This window comes from Asterias rubens, chromosome 21 (assembly GCF_902459465.1).
Source record: "Asterias rubens chromosome 21, eAstRub1.3, whole genome shotgun sequence".
Taxonomy (NCBI): domain Eukaryota; kingdom Metazoa; phylum Echinodermata; class Asteroidea; order Forcipulatida; family Asteriidae; genus Asterias; species Asterias rubens.
In genome coordinates this window covers 3,495,475-3,507,809 of record NC_047082.1, presented here as the reverse complement: position 1 = coordinate 3,507,809, position 12,335 = coordinate 3,495,475, and the positions used below count along the sequence as shown (strand labels likewise).

Below are 12,335 nucleotides of genomic sequence, written 5' to 3'. Positions count from 1 at the left end.
TCCAACAAGGGTGTTTTTTCTTAATCATTTTCTCGCAACCTCGATGACCAATGGAGCCCAAATGTTCACATGCTTGTTATTTTATGCTTATATGATGGGATACATCAAGTGAGAACACTGGTCTTTTATGTGGATTTCTTTCATAACCACACACCCCACCCCCTGCGGATGGCATTTCATCATCAGCCACCTCTACTAAAGATTTTGACAAAAAAATATATTTATGAACAAGTTATCTATGCTTCGATTCCTTAATCGATCTATAATGATGATCGGTAAAAACAAACTCTTCGTGTACTGCTCTTGATTAACGGTAACAATTTTACTTTGACCTCAATTCAGCACGAATTTGCGACGTAAAGCGATATGTACGGAATGTCAACTTTTAAGAACTCTGTTGGATTCGTGACTTTTATAGCATGGCTTAATTCCACACGGTGCGTTTCAAATAATGTCATAATATCCCAAAGTATACTTTACCCAACTTCCCAACAACTAAACCAACGGGTGTCTAAACGATCAACTAACCATCCATTCCTATGCATAGGGAGAACTCTGTTCAAAATAAACTTTGGAATTATACCATAAAGTGATTACTCTGAGTTGTGAAGGAGTTTTCATGTCCAAATAAGGCTTGAGATGTTTAAGTTCTTGAAATCTTATTATATCAATATTAGGGTCTTATAAAGCGCTTCATCACACCCCTATGGTGGGCGCATCAAAGCGCAAGGTATTTTGATCTACTTTTTTGAAGTATGTGAGACTTGTTCCTTTCTTAATGGTTTACAATTTGCTCATGATGCTGCCGATCAAACCAGGAACACCGGGGCGAACCCTTCTCTTAACGATAAGAGCGCTGGGTTCTTTTACATGCGTTAAACAACACACGGGACCAACGGCTTTACGTCCCATCGAAGGACAAAGCATCATGGTTAGTTCCACGACTGGGATTCGAACCCACACTCTGCTGATCAGAAACACCAGAGCTCGAGTCCAGTGCTCTTAACCGCTAAGCCACGACACCTCATGGTTAGGTGTCTTGCTTAAGGACATAGGTTTCACGACTTGGACTCGAACCCACACTCTGCTGATCAGAAACACCAGAGCTTGGGTCCAGTGCTCTTAACCGCTAGGCCACGACACCTCATGGTTAGGTGTCTTGGACACAGATGTCACGACTGGGACTTGAACCCACCCTCTGCTGATTAGGAACACCAGAGCTTGACTCATGTACCCTTAAACCCCTAGGCCATGGACACGCCACGAGACCACCCTGATTGCTTCAGCAGAGCTCTGTGGTTTTAAGAAAACCCAAAGAGGAATCGATCAGAACGTAGAGTGACGTTAGTGAGGTCAGGTTGTCAACCTTCTCTCGTGGTCAACTCATTACGCATCGATCAATAATCATTGGCCTCACCCCTCCTCTCCCAGGTCTTGGGGTGACCTTGGGAGGGTGGCCATCCATTCCATCAAAGGGTTCGTACTCTAAGCTTTAAAGTGAGGGTATACCTTTGGTGATTACTCACATAGTTAAATGACCAAACAAACTTACTTGATGATGGGCATTGGAGAGCTGTTTATATAAAAACATTGTTAAACGACACTCTTTGAAATAATGTATGCTTCAAGCATCTGGAAATACATAATTCTATGCAACAAGGGTGTTTTCTTTTTCAAAATTGTCTTGCAACTTCTATGACCAATTCAGCCCATGTGAGAATAATGGTCTTTGCCTATCTAAAAGTATATCCATGCCTTTTGTGTATGATTTCTGCCAGCCATTACTCTTCCCCACACAATCCTTACGACTATGGTGTTAGACATTTATCAAAACATGCTTAAATCATAGCAATTATTTTGCACGTGAAGATGCAGGATGAGCAACCGAACCACTCCCCCATATCAACTGACCAGCTCGACCCACTGTTATTGTCACAGACGCAGGTTACGCAGCCGAACCAACTCGTCCTCACAACAACCGACCAACTCGGCCCACTGTCATCGACACACATACGCATGTTACGCAACCGAACCAACTCGTACCCATATCATCTGACCAACTCGACCCACTGTCATTGTCACACAGACGCAGGTTACGCAAACGAACCAACTCGTACCCATATGAACTCGGCCCACTGTCATTGGCACACAGTGACAAAACTCACCAACAACTTGTCAACACCTCCTTCATACGTGTACACACATCAATTAATTCATTTAAAGGTTTCAATGGCTGTAAACACCGGTCATTTCTCTACAAAATATCAGGTCACTAAAAAACAAACCACACGCTAAGCCGGATGTTGATTGAGCACACACAGTAAAAAGAAAAGACCATAGGTTTTTATTGACTTGCTATTATCGTAAAAGAGAACGAGCAACGTACATACAATTTCCCTTCCTCCATGATACAATGTATGTACATGCTTGATCTCAAACCACCCAAGGCGTGCACTTTCAGTGAGTAATAAGCCCTCCATCAATAGAACCTCTAAAACATGTTTGACCTCAGACTCAAGTTGAAAGTGGACCACTACAAGTTTGTTTTGCCAAAGGCAGTTAAGTAACTACGGGCCAATGTCCTATCATGGTCCTCCATGGTCCAACTGTCTGCCGTGAACAACACCCACTGCCCCCGTGTGTGACACTGACAGGTCATCGAGGGTTCCGTGCTGATCAAAGGTGGCTGCTGGGCTAGCACCATTGATTGACACCTGAATGTCCAGGGTGTTGGTCACCCTCACTGTCTGGGACGGTACAACTAATTGATCCAATTTGCTGTCACTCTTGTTACGGGATTGGTGGGGGGGGGGGGAGCTCGGGACAACCCACAACACAATATTATATATGTACCACTCTACCTCCATTCTACAAAGTAGTAAGATTTTCAATGCAGTGGAAATGGTTACTTTTATAGGCAGTTGACACTTTTAGTAATGACTCAAAACATTAGCATAACAAATTACTGATAGTATAAAACATTGTAGGAAATGACTCTCTCAACTGTTTCATTGTTTTCTTGCAACTTCGATGAACAATACTGAGCCAAGATTTACACAGGTTTGTTACTTTATGCATGTATTGATATACACCAAGTGAGCATATTGGTATTCGACATTTACCACAGGTGTCTAGTGCCTTTCTAGAAGATGAATCTTTGTTTGAGATAGATGAAGGATTATTAAGGGCTGTAGTTTGAGACTGGTTCCTGATTGGACTAACCGTTTACTGATAAGTTTCATGTGCCTTAAAGATGCTATGTCAGATTTTTTGCCGATTTGACCCGAAAAGTTTGATTCAAAATTCAATAGGTATTTTGATGGAGGTCGAGAAAGTTACAAGCTTTCATTTGAGCCATTGCTCGAAAAAGTCCGCCAATTATTAGTAGCAGTGAAATAAAATGCTCAAAGTTAGTTTTTGTCGGGATCCCGACAATACATCACGTGACCAATTCTTATGTGTTTTATAAGAAAAGTTTTAAATTTTTGTCAAGGTTCCTAACCACTAAAAGTAAAAGTACCTTTTTTTCGTTAGAGCGGGTAATACTCTTTGAAATACCATTCACTCAAACAAATCTGACATAGCATCTTTAAACAAAAACTCTCGACTACGACACGTCTGTCGTTGTATGGCACAAATTATGTAATATTTTTCAAAGATTAAGCCTATATAACGAGTGTGACTACTATACATGTAGTACTAATCGACCAATTCTAGACTCGAAACGCACTTTGCACAATGCGCGTAACCATTTCCACAATATTGTTATGTACATTTTGACTCCCATTAGGTGGACAGGATAGGCGCGTGTGAGGCCAATTGACATCATTACTCATGGAATTAGCAAGTCTAATATCACATTTCATATGCAACACACACGTCGACCCTTGATGCATTTAACCCGAGCTCTATCAATCAACATCCTGCAGCAAATTAAGACAGAGTAACGAGATAGTTATTCAGGTCAGGTATGAATCTTCTGGAAATGACGAGTACTTAAATATCAACCTAAATTTAATCCAGGTCTTCAAAATCAAGCGCCGAACCAGAAGCAAGCTTTTGGTTTGTGGGATTGCAATAATCCTCACTGGGAGGTCAACGTACTATCAATATAGGACCCCAATATAGTACAGTATATTGGCTATGTACGTTGGGTTAAGATTTGCCTATTTCCTTAAACACTTCAATCTGGACAATCAAACGTTCACAACTCATGCTGTTCCAGCCCACCGTTTCAAATTATCAGACCATTAAGACAGAGTATTCGAGACAGTTATTATAAGGTCAGGTTGAAATCTGCTGGAAATGATGAGGACTTTAAAATCAGGCGCCGAACCAGAAGCGAGGTTTCGGTTTAATAGTGTGATCTCACTGGTCAACATATCAATATAGGACCCGAATATAATACAGTATCTTGACTATATAGTATACCGTTGCGGTATTATATTGTTGCGGTACCCGCTGCCAAAACATAGGATTCGAACTGCCTCTAGCTGCCGGGCAACCTCGGTAGTCTAGTTGGTAAGACACTGCTCTAGAATTGCAAGGGTCGTGGGTTCGAATCCCACCCGAGTAACATGCCTGTGATATTTTTTCACAGGACTCGGGAAAGTACTGAGTATACAGTGCTAACACACATCGGTGTATGGGTAAAAAAAACAAAATTAATATATAGTATACGTTAATTTAATTTAAATTTTTTCCATTTTGATTTTTCTGTGATGTTTCTTAAGAGCAAAATGGTTTGAACATTCTACCAAGTCCATGGTTTGAGGAATCTTGAAAAAAAAAACAATGTTGTACAATTTCATTTTAGAACAGTTCTAGACTAATTATTATACGTACAAGATTTAAGTTGGTATCTTAACTGTCTACAAAAGTGGCAGTGCAAAAAAAAGTGTTTTAAAGGCAGTGGACACTATTGGTAATTATTCAAAATATTTATTAGCATAAAACCTTACTTGATAACGAGTAATGGGTAGAGGTTGATTGTATAAAACATTGTGAGAAACAGCTCCCTCTGAAGTGAAGTAATTTTCGAGAAAGAAGTAATTTTCCACGAATTTGATTTCGAGACCTCAAATTTAGAGTTTGATGTCTCGAAATCAAGCATATGAAAGCACACAACTTCGTGTGACAAGGGTGTTTTTTCTTTCGTTATTATCTCGCAACTTCGACGACCAATCAAGCTCAAATTTTCACAGGTTGGTTATTTTATGCATATGTTGAGATACACCAATAGTGTCCACTGCCTTTAAGTTAAGAAGATATTTTAAGTCAAGACGATATTTGAACAATATGGAATAGTAAATTCATTTTTGAAGAAACATAAAGGGATCGTACATTATTTGGTTTCCGGGAGGATAGTATTCGACTCACAATTCAGTTCAATTAATCTTTATAAGATAAAAAACTAAAAATGTTTTTCAAAAATCACATAAAGGGATGGTATATAAATCATTGATTTCTGGAAGGGTCTCAAATTCCTGTAGTTTTTCAATATATCATATTAAGGGATGGTACATCTATGGTTATTGAAAAGGGGACATTTATTTCAATCCTCTATAGTTTTCAAGAAACACATTATAAAGGGATTGTCCATTATTGAAAGAGGACATTCATTCCAATCCTCTAGTTTGCAAGAAACACATCATAAAGGGATTGTCCATTATTGAAAGAGGACATTCATTCCAATCCTCTAGTTTGCAAGAACCACATCATAAAGGGATGGTCCACTTGAAAGAGGACATTCATTCCAATCCTCTTTTTCAAGAACAACACCATAAAGTGATGGTCCATTTGAACGAGTACATTATATCCAATCCTCTAGTTTTCAAGAACCACATAATAAAGGGATGGTCCATTTGTAAAAGTACATTCATTCTAATCAACTAAAGTTTGCAAGAAACACATCATAAAGGGATGGTCCATTTGAAAGAGGACATTCATTCCAATCCTCTAGTTTGCAAGAACCACATCATAAAGGGATGGTCCATTTGAAAAGGTACATTCATTCCAATCAACTAGTTTTCAAGAACCACATAATAAAGGGATGGTCCATTTGTAAAAGTACATTCATTCTAATCAACTAAAGTTTTCAAGAACCACATCATAAAGGGATGGTCCATTTGAAAGAGGACATTCATTCCAACCCTCTATTAGTTTGCAAGACACGGGGATGGTCCATTATTGGAAGAGCATTCATTACAATCATTTAGTTTTCAAAAGAAATCGTAAGGGATGGTACATTATTGGAATAGGCCTTAATGGAAGAGTAGAAACATATCACAAAGGGATTGTTCATCATATTGTACATCCATTCCAATTCTCTATTATACTTATAATTTTCAAGAAACATATCACAAAGGGATGGTATATTATTGGTTATTGGAAGAGTACATTCATTCATATCTTTAGTTTTGCAAGAAACACCATAAAGGGAGAGTGGCCTACATCATTGGCTATTGAAAGAGTACATTCATTTTAACCTTTAGTTGTCAATTATATAGCGTAGGTTCAAATTTCTGCCATTGAGTTCAACAATTAATAGCTTTTTGGGAAAAAACCCACAGATATATAATTAGGTTGGCGACTAAATCTTCGTTTTGATTAAGAGAAGCTGTAGAATGCACCCTAAGTTTAATATATTTAAGACTTGCCGAAGACGTTTCTATCGTCATTCACTCTAACCAGTGCCATTGGTGAATATTGGAGTACTCAAAATATAATTGATGAGTCAATTGAAAACCAAAGTTATTGGGGTATGCACTAAACCAATGCTGTACCTTATATAAGAATAGATGACTATGCATTAATCACGAACTTTACGATAGTGCAAGCCTTCACTGTGATCATTAATCGATGGCAGATCGTCTATTAAAAGATCAGTTTAGAAGAAAATTCTTATTCGAGTCGTATAAAGATAGACACGCCACGTTGAACTCCCGCCATGCACTGGATTCTAAGATGGCGCTCAGATATGAACACAGTCTTGAGCTTGTGGTTTAAATTTGGTTTCAGAACAAGTCTCTTGTGGGTTAATTATCATAAGGTTTGTATCATATGCAGTGGATGATTATAAATAAAGAGGGATAAAAACTAATTACAATATTACGTCTGAAAATAGAAAATATCTAAAAACCAGGCGCCTTACTGGGTGTGTGGGAATTCGGTTCGTCTGGTGCAGTAATCCTCAATAAAAGGTCATAATATACAAATAAATGCTGGCCTTATCTTAATGAGTAATGTTTGCGTGGAAATTAATGATATGGTTGCCTGTAAAACGAACAAGAAATGAATCAAACCCACACTTTTTGTATTCTTCTAAGTCCATATTTTAACTGTTACACATTTTATGAATGATAATTTTTATAAAGCTTTAGTTGGTTATGCATATTCATATATAAATTTGAGTGTTTTCAAAAAGACCATGTATTATTTAACATTATGTTCAAATAACCAGTGACCACTAAACGGCTTGCAAAGTTCCGAAATATACTTCCTAACTGGACTATATGTAAACTATAAACCCAAACAAAAAACTTTCAAATTTTCAAATTAACTGTTAAAGGGAAGGTAACCGTTTGGTAATTACTCAAAACAAATATTAACCCCAAAACCTAATTGGTAACGAGAATGGGAGAGCTGTACATAGTAAACAACATTGTGAGAAACGGCTCCCTCTGAAGTAGCATAGATTTTGAGAAAGAGGTAATTTCTCACTAAAATTATAAAAGACTTCTAGCTAGAAGTCTTCTGTTCCTATCTGAAAGCACATAAATTCGTCCAACAAGGGTGTTTTTTTCTCTCGTCATTTTCTCGCAACTTTGATGACCAATTGAGCTCACATTTTCACAGGCTTGTTATTTTATGCTTATGTTGGGATACACCAAGTGAGAAGAATGGTCTTTGACGATTACCAGAGGTGTACCTTCCCTTTAAGGTGATTGTTCGCTCAGTCGGTTTGAAATTATTTGACTTTGGAGAGAGTTTCTTTGACACTAATGAGTGCCACTTGCCTAATGTAGTTTTTATCTCAATAGTTAACGTAATTTCGCTCTTTTTGTTCGTTGTCCCATCTTTGATTAAAAGGTAGACACGATAATTTAAGCGTCCCTTAAAAGTCTTTGAGTTTGTATTGTACTTGGCAAAAAAATATACATTGCACTTTTCTCAGGAATCTTGTAACTGACTGTTTTGTTCTTTGAATTCGTATCAGTTGTTTGTTTTTGTCTTTATTCTTCGACTTTTAAAAACCAAGATAAATTATTTCACATTTCATTTACGTATTCATTTGTTTACTTATTTATTCTATTTCTTTAACCAGTGTATGTCTTAACTTGTTTCAATTTGGGCATTGTATTTGTATTTTATTAATATGGCAGGGATAAAACTTCACAAGTAAACCAAAACAATGTTCCCCTATGTAATTATTTCATTTCACAAGTCAAGTTCAATATTTGTAAGCCATTGTGGGGAAAGGGGAAAGGTTCACCCTTCCCACAATTTGCAATAAAATATTTTGTTGGCTAAATAACATTGGATGACATTTTTACAATAATGTATTCGCCTTGGATTCAAGTTTTTTAAATTATAAAATGAGTTTTACTGATATTAGCTGAGGGGTTTCGACCGTTGTGTTTCTGTCTTCTTAAAGGCAGTGGACACTATTGTTAATTACTCAAAATAATTATCAGTATAAAACCTCACTTGGTAACAAGTAATGGGGAGATGTTGATAATATAAAACATTATAGAAAGGTTTGCGGTAACATCATGTAATGACTATCTCTAATGAGTTGGGGTGGTTCTGAAAAGAACCGTTGGTTTCAAATCGACGTTTTGATCAGTATGCTCTGAATATAAAACATTGTGAGAAACGGCTCCCTCTGAAGTGACGTAGTTTTCGAGAAAGAATTAATTTTCCACGAATTTGATTTCGAGACCTCAAGTTTAGAATTTGAGGTCTCGAAATCAAACATCTGAAAGCACACAACTTCGTGTGACAAGGGTGTTTTTTCTTCTTTCATACTTATCTCGCAACTCCGACGACCAATCAAGCTCGACAATTACCAATAGTGTCCAGTGTCTTTAAACAGTGAATTATAATGTTCATCAGAAACTAATTAATAATTTATAATAACTCGGTATAAAGATTGATGTTGTACCTGCAGTATGATAAATAATTTTCTCTGAAATGCTGAACTTTCCCAGACATATTTACAACCATAAAAAGCCATTAAAAGCATTTAAATTTTTACATTTTAATATATTATGTGATGTTATTTGAGAGCAATATGGTTTGAACATTGAGGTATTTCTACCTCCATGGTTTGAGGAATCTACTCTTGAAGAAAGAAAAACAATTATATTTCAGAACAGTTTGATATGTCTTAATTGTAATAAAATATTTTTTTTTTCTACGTACAAGATTTAAGTTATGAAATCGTTCGTTAATATATCTTTAATTGTCTACAAAATTTGCAGTGCAAAAAGGTGTTTTAAATCAGTACAAAATATTACATAGTATAACAGTTTTGTCAATTCAATTATAACCTTAAGTTTCCGGGCAGGAATATCGTAATAAATTAAATTTGCCTTAAAAATGTTTTAGTAAAGCTAATTGTTATTAAGTATAAATGCAGCAAATATTTGCACAAATATCAGGCAACTCATTTATATCTCTGTCTACAATCCAAATACCCACGAGTTAAAAAAACAGAATATAATTTTTAAAATTTTGCTTTCAATCCTAAAAGTAGATTACTGTCCTTTCCCAAGAGAAATTTGTTGCCAGAATCAAGATTTTTCCACGCTGGAATTGTGCATAGTTTCTGCATAAAAATCGCAAAGTATGCCAACCAACTCACCCTGTATCGCAATGCATGCCTTTACACACACTGTTCCATATTCCTTTGTTCTCAGAGCGGCCGACACACACGGCCATCCCGCCCGCGTCTGCCTGCAATGGACCCGTCTCAAAGCTCTCGTACATCATCATACACAGCTAACTGGACATTAATATTTCCTCGGTTTTCAGCCTGTATTTCCTTCCAAAGTATCCATCCAAAACAGTTTAGGTAGCTATACAACGACGACAATACAGTTCTTGGTGGATTTAAGTGCTTTAATAATTCCAAGGTGTACATTGTGGCTATATTTCGGTTGCAGAAAGAGAACGTTGCGTCGCCGTGGCCAAGTCAAGTCAGCCCAAGATAAAAATTAAAACAGTCGACAGTTCCTTTGTTTCGAGAGGGCAAATACGCGTGTGTGGCATTGCGTTATGTTATGTGATCCAATACAGGCGCTGGTAAATTATCCTCCATGCAAATCATATCTACACTACACACTGTTTCGTAAATGTTCGTCAAATCCTTCCGAAAAGCAGCTCCATATACTCCATTTGTGGTGGGGAGAACGTACCGGCATGTCTTGACGAAATTCACCCCGGTAAAAAACGCAACAGTGACGGGTCTGGAAAACACAATAGCAACGGACAAAGACGGTCCAACAAATTGCGACACAGGGCGTGGGAAAGCTCATAACGCATGTGCGGGGATGGGGGCTGTCTTCCAGACAAGTCGTGACGTCAGAGTAATTTCGCGTTTGTTGATTGGCTTATCACGTGTTTTTATTTGTCTAACTTTTGTCTAACTTGGATCTTGATCTGCGAGATGGATACGATCTGATTTGAAAGCATTTTATGGTCGATTTCAAACGTGATTTGTGAGAAATTATGCTCTTGACTTGATCATGATTGTCTTATGACAAATTATTGTTTTGTTTTTTATTATTTTAAGAAAAACTTAATTTATATCTGTGATTTGGGAATTTTAAATCATATTTACCTCATAAACTAATGCCAACAATGATTGTCTTAATAATGAGTGCGAGAGTTGAACTCTGCCTTTTTTTAAATGTCAGTGTAATTTTTGAATAATCATTTTCAAGAAAAAGTGAACAAAATTTACATCGACATTGACACATGTTAAAATTCAACCAACCATTTCAAGTTAAAATGCATGGGAGAAAACTCCCGTGGAGAAACATTATATTTTCTTGGATAATAAAGTAATACCTACCCCATTCAAATACAATAAGCCTTCTTTTGTCAAATTTTTACGAAAGTATTTCCGACAAAGTTTCTATCCGACGAATGCTCAATATTACACGAGAAACAATATCACTCAATATCACTCAGGATCGCGCATAGAATTATTAGAACATTGAAGTCTCCTGCAGTCATAAAACCCAAGGCTTCCAAAAATACCGATTAGGGACATGCCCCCCCCCCCACCCCTAAAAGGGGGAAGAGAGACACGGTAAAAAGTGAAATGTGCTCTTAAAAAAGTTGAAGCGATGGTGATTTTTGTTATGATAGGAATAGTATTTTAACAATTTTGGTTTTTTTGTCATAGAAATTTCACATATTTTTCGGATTCATTACAAAAATCGAAGACAGACCTTAAACGGCACCGTCAAATTAAAGCGTAGTTAACTTGTGTGTTTGTACATAGCGCTTATTGTAAACCAACTGTACTCGATAATACCTTATAAAAGTCCTAGTAGCATTTTTCTAATTAATTATTAATCTGTGTTTATTACTTAAATCCAATTTAATTAGAAAATTCCTTAGTTCGTCTTCAAGATAAAAACAGTCTCAATATTAATATCAGCGACAGCCAATTTATTTTAAATCCTAGCATATCGGATAAGGACCTTGCATGCTTTACGATCCACCTGAGCAATTAATGTATAATCCAATATAGTGAAGTTTACCCAATTACCATAATAGTAAGCCTCATCTTTAGGTATGTTTTAATTAAAACAGAATGGTTGATTGTGACTGACGAATTTCAGCTGTTTTAAGTAATATTTGACAACGGTTAGTTAAAGACACAGGGACACTGTCGGTAATTGTCAAAGACAAGTCTTCTCACTTGATGTATCTCAAGATATGCATAAAATAACAAACCTGTGAAAATTTGAGCTTAATTGGTCATCGAAGTTGCGAGATAATAATGAAAGAAAAAACACCCTGGTCACACGAAGTTGTGTGCTTTCAGATGCTTGATTTCGAGACCTCAAATTCTAAACTTAAGGTCTCGAAATCAAATTTGTGAAAAATTACCTCTTTCACGAAAACTACGTCACTGCAGAGGGAGCCGTTTCTCACAATGTTTTATACTATCAACCTCTCCCCATTACTCCTTACCGAGTAAGGTTTTATGCTAATAATTATTTTGAGTAATTACCAATAGTGTCCACTGCCTTTAATTGGTGCCGCTATATAGATGGACCCTTCATAATGACATAATTGTGACACAAATATCATGC

At 36.8% G+C, this 12,335-nt stretch overlaps 1 protein-coding gene across 1 annotated transcript in view; it reads right to left on the bottom strand.

Moving 5' to 3' along the window:
• Positions 1-10,472, bottom strand: part of LOC117304587 (serine/threonine-protein kinase par-1-like) — a 68,924-nt gene extending 58,452 nt beyond the window's left edge. The window contains exon 1 of the mRNA XM_033789117.1: positions 9,869-10,472. The gene's annotated coding sequence lies outside the window, so the exon portion shown is untranslated. The remainder of the gene's footprint in view (positions 1-9,868) is intronic.
• Between the last annotated feature and the right edge of the window lie 1,863 nt (positions 10,473-12,335).